The 8,374-nt window shown below is 43.0% G+C and overlaps 1 non-coding gene across 1 annotated transcript; it reads right to left on the bottom strand.

Moving 5' to 3' along the window:
* Positions 1-2,633: 2,633 nt before the first annotated feature.
* LOC125697277 (U1 spliceosomal RNA) lies at positions 2,634-2,797 on the bottom strand. Its single transcript, XR_007378748.1, has one exon. It is a non-coding gene; the product is annotated as a U1 spliceosomal RNA (small nuclear RNA).
* Positions 2,798-8,374: the final 5,577 nt, after the last annotated feature.

Here is an 8,374-nt window from a genome sequence, read left to right as displayed (position 1 = left end):
CTGGGAGATGTGCAAAAGCAGCGTTCAGCCTTGGGAGCCATCCAGGCACAGTTATCAGGAAGCGAAAAGCTATTTCTGCTGGCTTGCAGGAATTGATGGCATCATTTAATGTCTTGTCTCTATACGCAAGTGTGCATAACGCAGTTTTTCCACAGCTGCTGTGATGTAAATAAATTCAGTATTATCTTCATTTTACATGGTAAGAGGTAGTATAAATAGGACTGGAAGTTACGCTGGGCATAATTCAGTATTTTAAGATATCCAACCCTTTTCAAGTGTAAGACACCCATATAGCTGCCTAACACTCAAACTACTTGACCTGGTTAAGGCTTGCTAAGTACAGAAACATAAGTAGAATAAGTAGAATATGGTATTTATGGAAATAACATCACTGAGTCCATCGTTTGTCACAGTCACAAATGGAGACTTCACTTGGAGCACTCTTTTTGAACAGTACAGCCACAGTATTATCGATCAATAAATACACATTAGTATGTGATAGGTGAAGAATCACACGAATACCTGCAGTTAGATGCTCACTTCACAGCACTAACTACACCTGACAAGTCCCTGTGTATAAAATCCTGGATTTCTGCACATCCTATTACCGAATCAGACAAAATCATTTGCTTCGTTTAGATTTAGTAGCAGAGAGGATCTCTTGGTACCTATAATTGCAGTTCAGGCTTTTCTGCTTAAGGTAGCACTTCAGCTACAGACTGCAGCCAAACCAAATCTTTCCCAGAAAAATGGAACCCACCCTTAGAAACACCCAGCAGATACAACCTGAGCGTTTTCCTCACCGTAAATACAGCTATGGGCAGAATGCCTTTTATTTTGTTTCAGCAATAAATCACTTCCCTGACTTGAGTTAGTAATGAGATTTTTAATCATGTGGATTGAACACATCCTCAAGTTAATAAAAAAGTATGGCTTCCTCTTTATCTTTAATAAAAGATTTGTACACTGCTCAAATGATTAGTATTACATTTTTAAAGAACCTGAGATTGATGCTTTTCAATTCTGCTTTCCATTTTTCCATGCTTTTATAATTCAACGGTAATACAGGGAATAGTTAATAATTCATAAGGTAATTTTAAGGCTTTTATTCAGAAACCTTTTGCCTATTGACTTAGGGATGTGCCATAAAAATATTCAGGTATTAATATCTTAGCAAGTGGCAGATCTATACAGATGAAATCTCCAAATTTATGCAAGTCAGGACTTGTGCTTAGGAATCAGAGCATATCATTACTGCCTTTCAGAGGTACAGGGGGAGGAAATAGCTTTACGGGACTATTTAAATCAATATATTTCATTTCTTCCCACAGTTCTGCTATTTTTTTTTGCCCTTGTTTGCAGGTTTATTCTTGATGGAGTTATTTTTGCAGTTGCCTAAGAGACAAAGGAGCTAGTTGCATGTTCTTAAAAGGTAAAGTGCACGGGACCCAGGCAGAACCAGCGTCCTGGGAAAGCTCTGCTGGATAGAACCTGATTTGCACGTTCTCTTTGAACAAAAATACGGCCTTGCTGGAGATGAAAATGTTGAAAGGAGCTCCCAGTAAGCACAGCCCAAGTGTATGGTGTGCCAGAAGCAGCCTCCACCCCATCTCCACAGTACTTTTCCAAAAAGTGACATTTCTGACTGAGCCCATTCAGGTACTGCAAAGTGAAAACAGCACAGAGCAATGAAAATTGATAGTAGTTATTAATTCCACATCCAATGAAGAAAATTGAGTTCAGCTGTGCACATAGCCATCGTTTACTGCCATGACAAACATAATAGCAGCACCTTTAGTAGCATCTCCCTACACATAAAACTGGGAAAATGTGCTGACAGTTTCTCCAAGTTTGCCAAATGTTACTGCTTAAGATAAGGGCTTCTGCTCCACCTGAGGAACCCAACTTTTACCATCCTGAGGTCTCTTCGTAAAGAAATGGCAACAGTAAGTACAAGTCAAAAGAAGACAAGGTGTCACTGCACCAGTCAGCTTGGTGTTAGCAGCAAACTTGATGAGGCTACACTCAATCCCATCTCTACGTCTGTGATGAAGATAATGAAGAGCAAAGATCCAAAGACAACAGATCCTTAGGGGATACCACTCGTGATCAGCCTCCAACTGGATATTGAGCTGTTGATAACAGCCCTCTGGCTATGACCACCCAGCCACTTCTTTGTCCATCTAATAGTCCAGCCTTCAAATTTATACCTCTCCAATTTAGAGATAAGGATGTGGTGGGGGACCACACCAAAGGCCTTGTACAAGTACAGGTAGATAACATCAGCTGCCCTTCCTTTGTCCACCGATGCAGTCACTCCATGACAGAAGCCCACCAGACTGGTCAGGTGTGATCTGCCATTGGTGAAGCCATGCTGGCTGTCTCATGTCACCTCCACAACTCACATGTGCCTTAATATCTCTTTCAGGAGAATCTGTTCCATGATCTTCTCAGGCACAGAGGCGAGGCTCACCAGCCTCTTTTCTCCCTTTCCTGAATATGGAAGTAATGTTTCCCTTTTTCCAGTGTTTAAGGACTTACTTAACTTACTGCCACCATTTTAAAAATGTGATAGAGAGCAGCTTGGCAATCACATCAGCCAGTTTCCTTAGGATCCTGAGAAAAATATTTAAAATGGGAAAGCACGAATGCAGTCCCCCGCTGCCACAAATGGCACAGTCGAGTTTCCCATCTCTGGGGAAACTCCAGGGGTCAGCACACCCAGAGTGCAGGGGATGAGCCTCATCCTGGGAAGACCACCTTCCTGAGCACAGTGTCTCCCCTGCCAGGTGAGTGTATTTCTGTGAGGTAATTTCTAAGGCATTATGCAAAACCATGGTAATGACAGCTCGGCACACAACAGCAGTTAAAGTGAGCACCATATTAGCAGTGTAAGTATTAACGATCTGACACTTGTTTATGTTCGCAGCAATGCAGGCTCTGTGCAAGTGTTGAGTGCTATCAGAAGCAGCCCAGCCAAATGCACAAGCCCCACATACTGCCCCACCCAACATTTTTTTAAAAATCCCCAAGCTTTGAATGACTCCTAGTACTCAATCTCAGAGTGTCTGGCAGGAAAAGAGAATTTTGGAGATGGCATACCATCAATTTTCTTCATTTGTGTCAGAAGTTGAGCAGCTGTCTTCTTACCAGACTGAAGTGGAGCCAAAAACCTTGTCAGGCAGCTGAAGAAAAAGCACTTCAGAGGAACTAATCTCAAAGACCCAAAAGTATGTATCACGTTTTCGAACAGGCATGTGTTAATATTACTACTACACTGCCGATTGGCAATGTTTTGCAGAAGCCCAGAAATAGTGGAAAAAAGACTGCTCCATTTGTTTACCCTAAGGAAAAGCAAGATGCCACGCATGCTAGAACTTTAGAGATTGTTTGTTTACTTCACTATGGCCAGGGAAAGGTTTTTAGTATTACTTTCCCTACACTGCTGAGGAAAGTGAAATCAGGTTCACCTCTATGGAAAGCAAGAGGTGCACCTGGACCTTCTGTGGCGAGCGGATCTCAGATGCAGAAAGTTCTGTTATTCCTCAGGCACTTCAGACACATCAGCAAGAGATAAACAATCCCAGAGAGATCTGTGCTGGAATCAGCTCACAGCTCCTGCCGCCACCAGATTGGGACAGACTGGGAAACCCCAGCTCGCAGTCTGGTTTTCTTCAGCACATTCTCCAGTAACTGCGTGCTGGACTGCAGGGTGCTGTAGGTCAACCCTAAGCGAGAAGCTCTGTGCTCACCAGCACGAAGTATACGTGGGGACAGAAATCACACTCAGCAGCTCTTGCCAGAGGAGCTTTCCCAGGTGGGATTTATCACCATACGGCACAGTTTGGTCACGCTGAGCCTCCGGCCCTTGCTGCTTGTACTCCAGCCCTGAGCAAGGCTGGCCTCCTCCCATAGGCATGTCCCCATCTGAAGCACTGGGATCCCAATGTTCACTAAGCATAGCTCAAACATTTTGGGGTCAGCTTCACCTAAAAATCCCCATTCTGCATGCTCATGGAAAGGATTCTGGGGGCACAGGACAGGGGAAGGCTGGTGTGTGTGCTTGGCCACAGTGACGAGACTTGGGATTGCTCTCAGGTTTTGGAGCTGACCACAGCAGGCTGTTGTTTAATTACATTTTTATTCCGGCGGGTGAGCCTGTCATTCACTGACCATATAAAGATAGAGGTGTCAAAGACAAAGATAGAATTTAAATGACTGAATGAATGAAGAAATAAATAAGCAGACGCTGAGGATCCTGCTTGGCTAGCCATCTTCTTTCAGCCTGCCTTTCCCTGCTATGTTTATTTACTACACAACCAGGCTTTTGGCAGCCTTCCCATTGCAAAGTGTGCTGCCCAGATATTACAAAGTGAACTCCGCTCAATGAAGAAGTCTTTTTTCTTAGGGCTACCCTTTTCTGGACAGCCATCCCTATCCTCCAGAGCTGTGCCTCTAAAATGCAATTTTCTTCCACAATTTCCAGAAAACTCCCTTTCAGAGAGATGTGTTTATAGGCTATTACTAAAAATGAGATTTTCTATGTGATCTTCAGCAAACTCCTTCCAACAGACATTTTTGCTTCTTCCGTTTACAAAGAAAAAAGAGCTTCCCTTACAATCTACAAATGCAAACGAATCAACCTGCAGGAAAATTCACTGCTGTTGTATTTTTAACATCTTTAAATTAAAAAGGGGAAAAAAAAAAAAGGTCAAAAAAAGGTACATATATAACCGCTCAACAATATTCTGGTGTTGCATGCTGGAGGAGGATGTTTCCTTCAAGCTAAACACACACACACAAAATGGGAAACAATGATAATGGGAATAACCGACATTCTCCTATTTTAATATACATGTATTCAACTTCTTTTCACAGGAAGGTTTCAGCCGTGATTAAGAGCTGTGGAAATCCAAGAAATATAAATGCAAAACAGTAAGAAAATAGCAGGTTTTAGGTAGTTCTCCAGCATTCCAACAGAGATCCTCAGATTAGCATTTGCAGACTGTATTAAGCATATCTAATAGAAAGGCAATACATACTGCACAGCTCTCCACAAATATTATCAAGATGGAAATGCCTACTGACAAATTCACAAGCTGCAAATGTACAGTCATGAAATTCAATAGCCTCACAGCTGCACACTTGTAACTTGTGAATGCAGAAAAATGTCTGAATTGGCAGCAGGCTTTCTGGCAGATGATATCATTTTACAGATGACACTGTAGAGTCTGCCAGTTTGACGTTGAACTCTCCTCTTGCTTTTCTCATGTTGTTGTTTCCTAGCTCTTTCTCTGAGAACGACTAGGAGCACTGTGCCTGTTCTCATAGTCTGCTATTTGCTTGTTCTGACTCTGCAAAGTGCTGTAATTGCTCAGCTCTGTTCCCTCGGTTCTGCTCTTGCCTAGCTGACGTTGAACCGTGTTCTTTGTGCACAAAGTTTGCCTTTCTTTCCTGTATTTCTGATTCATCAAGTGCCCTATTCTACTGTTTTTTCCCACTATTTAGAGTAACTTGGATTTTGCTGCAAATGACCACCCTCCATAAACAGTCGACATGAATGCGTTATGCATAATACTTGTAATCTGCATATTTCAGACCACTTAGAGAGAAGGAAGCATTCCTTAGAAAAGGCTACAAGAAGCTGTTGCAATGTCCTGCCAAGGCACTGATTGCCAAGCAAGCCTGGCTCCATCCTAAGCTCAATGGTTTCAGAGCCTCTCCAAAAAAAACCTATAATTAAGTACTTCTCAGTACCTCACAGTCACACCTACAGTAATTCTTAAGGAACTATTAGGATGACAACAGGATGGGCAATCTGCGCTTTTCTGATGTAGTTCAACTCTTAAATTCTCTCTGCTTGCTTACTTTCTCAGCTTTATTTCTTACAGTCAGTTTCATGATGCTGCCCAAAGTGTCTGAGAGCCAGACCAGATCCTGCACTGCAGCTACTGGGGCTGGCCAAGCACTTTGCATTTTTTTTAGCAGATGCTTGCTCACTTAGGCTAAGCATAAAAGCTTGCTAGCCACTTTCTTCAACACAACTCTAAGAGGCAGTTTCCCCACTTTACACCTCTGCCGTCTCCTCTGAACTCAGTACAACTGCAGGAACTCTGCAGGAATCTACAGGTAAATGACCAGAACCCTATCTGATGCTGCACTGAAAGTATTACTTTGCTGTAGATACTCATGCTCAAGAATTACTGAGCAAAGATCTTAAGTCAGTAGTGGTGTATATACCTCATAAGTATTTATCACGCTAGAATCATAGACTCATAGAATCATAGAATGGCCTGGGTTGAAAAGGACCACAATGATCATCTAGTTTCAGCCCCATGCTGTGTGCAGGGTCACCAACCAGCAGACCAGGCTGCCCAGAGCCACATCCAGCCTGGACTTGAATGCCTCCACTAGAAAAACATTACTGATGAGTTAGCACTGTCAAATGTGGCTTTAACTGGTCTCTCCGTACAAGTTGTTAATCTCTTACAGTTAAAGCTCTTACTTTAAGGGAGTTAAAGCTCCCTTCAATCACTAAACCCTGGAGTACACTTCTCCAAGCATTCAGCATGCAGTAGCTCCCCATGTTCTGCTTAGAAAAACAGCAGATCTTTTTCTTAGAAAAAACTCACCCTGCTTACATGAAGAATGAAATAATATTTGCCACAGCCTGAAAAACAGACCCTAGAAACTTGGAAAAAGTTCTAATTCTGGAAGCATCTATAATATCCTTAACTGCAATGGTCCACAAAACACTTTCAGGGGAAACACTCAGGTTACTGTGTGCAGTAAGAAATGGAGAGGGAAAAAAAAGCAGAGAGGGGAAATGAAGAGGGATGAGAATTATCTGCTCCCCCAAAGTAGCAACTCTGGGTGTCTCTGAGTTGTGAGAGAGAAAGCAAAGCGCTGTGCAATACCTCAGTCTGAATTACACCACCGACCTCCCACGGGGAGCTGTGATGAGGGTGAATTCCTGCACTTTCCTGCAGCTGCAAGAGAGCAAAGCAAAGAGGCTCCTTGGAGATCTCCATGAGAAGTGCATGGGAAGTGCTTCCTCTGTGCCCTGTTCTCTGGCCCAGAAGAAAGAACAGGACTGAGACTACCTAAAAATTGAAAAATCTGCTGATTAACCTCACCTGTTTCCCATTTTCTCCTCTTATTTCACAGTGAACAAGAATCAACCTCCGCAATCCCTTCCTCACCATTCTTTGGGGGTTTTGACACTGAAACAAGATGGAAAAATTTTTCCTTGAAAGTTGGCTGAAAATACACAGGATATGCATTTGCTTAAGGAGACGTTACACACCCAGCTGGAGAACAGTTCATTCCTAAACCCTTTCCTAAGACAGCAAATACACAGAAGCATTACTTCTCCCCCTCTCTTTTTATCTTTTTCGAGAACTGTTGCACAATCCGCTGTTTCACAGGATTTCAGAACCAAGCATTCATCACTTCTGAGGCTTGTTTTTCATTCTCCCTGAAAGGTTTAACTTTCCCTTCAGACTTTGTACGTCATTCTCATCAAATCATACACAAAAAAAAAGTGCATTAAGTGCTTTGTTTACTCATAACTTGGCAGAGCCACAACAAAGAACAGAATGTAAAGAATGAACTCCCTTTGCAAAAGTCATTCATAAGGAAACAAAAGCCTTTACCTTCCCTAGTCAGACTTTCTAAGTGGGCCTCATATGGTTCTGAATCGCCCAGCATTACAATGACCTCCCAGACAACTAAGAACCATTTGAAAGCCAATCTAAAAACAGAAGGAATGAGAAAGTTCTCGCAGATCTGATTTTTTCATTAAAAGAGCATTAAGAAAATATGCGCCGTTCAGCGCCGCAATCCGAACGAGCCACCGCTTTCCATGTAACATGTAGCAACCTGCTGAATTCAGACTACTTCCAGCTTCCCCTGGGCTGCAGCAGCTGGATAGATCTGTTTCCACCTGCTTTTACCATTTGTCATTCCTGAGGTATGCTTCAGAAAGCCAACTTAGCGCCGAACTGCCAGCTTTGCTGAAACCAAAATAATTAATTTCTATTATTTGATCAGATACTTCAGAGCGTCTCACATTCCCATAATTCCCCCACCCCTGCACCCACGGTGAACATGGGTGGCTGGTTTGTTTATAAAGCGGAATGCCCTTTCCTAAAGCACCAGGGGCAAAGCCCCCAGGCAGCCCATGCACGCGCTCCCTCCCCACCGCCTGCTTGAGGAGCTGTCAACTGGAACATCCCAATGTGGCTTTGGAGGCTAAACTCATTAAGACCTTACTAAAAAACTTTGAAAAGTTCCCCCAAAACGCACCAAACTCCTTGCTAGTAACAAAAGGCCAGGCTGGATGTGGCTCTGGGCAGCCTGGTCTGCTGGTTGG

This window comes from Lagopus muta, chromosome 8 (assembly GCF_023343835.1).
Source record: "Lagopus muta isolate bLagMut1 chromosome 8, bLagMut1 primary, whole genome shotgun sequence".
Taxonomy (NCBI): domain Eukaryota; kingdom Metazoa; phylum Chordata; class Aves; order Galliformes; family Phasianidae; genus Lagopus; species Lagopus muta.
Note: the sequence above shows the minus strand (reverse complement) of the source record. Positions and strands in the feature narration are given on the sequence as shown.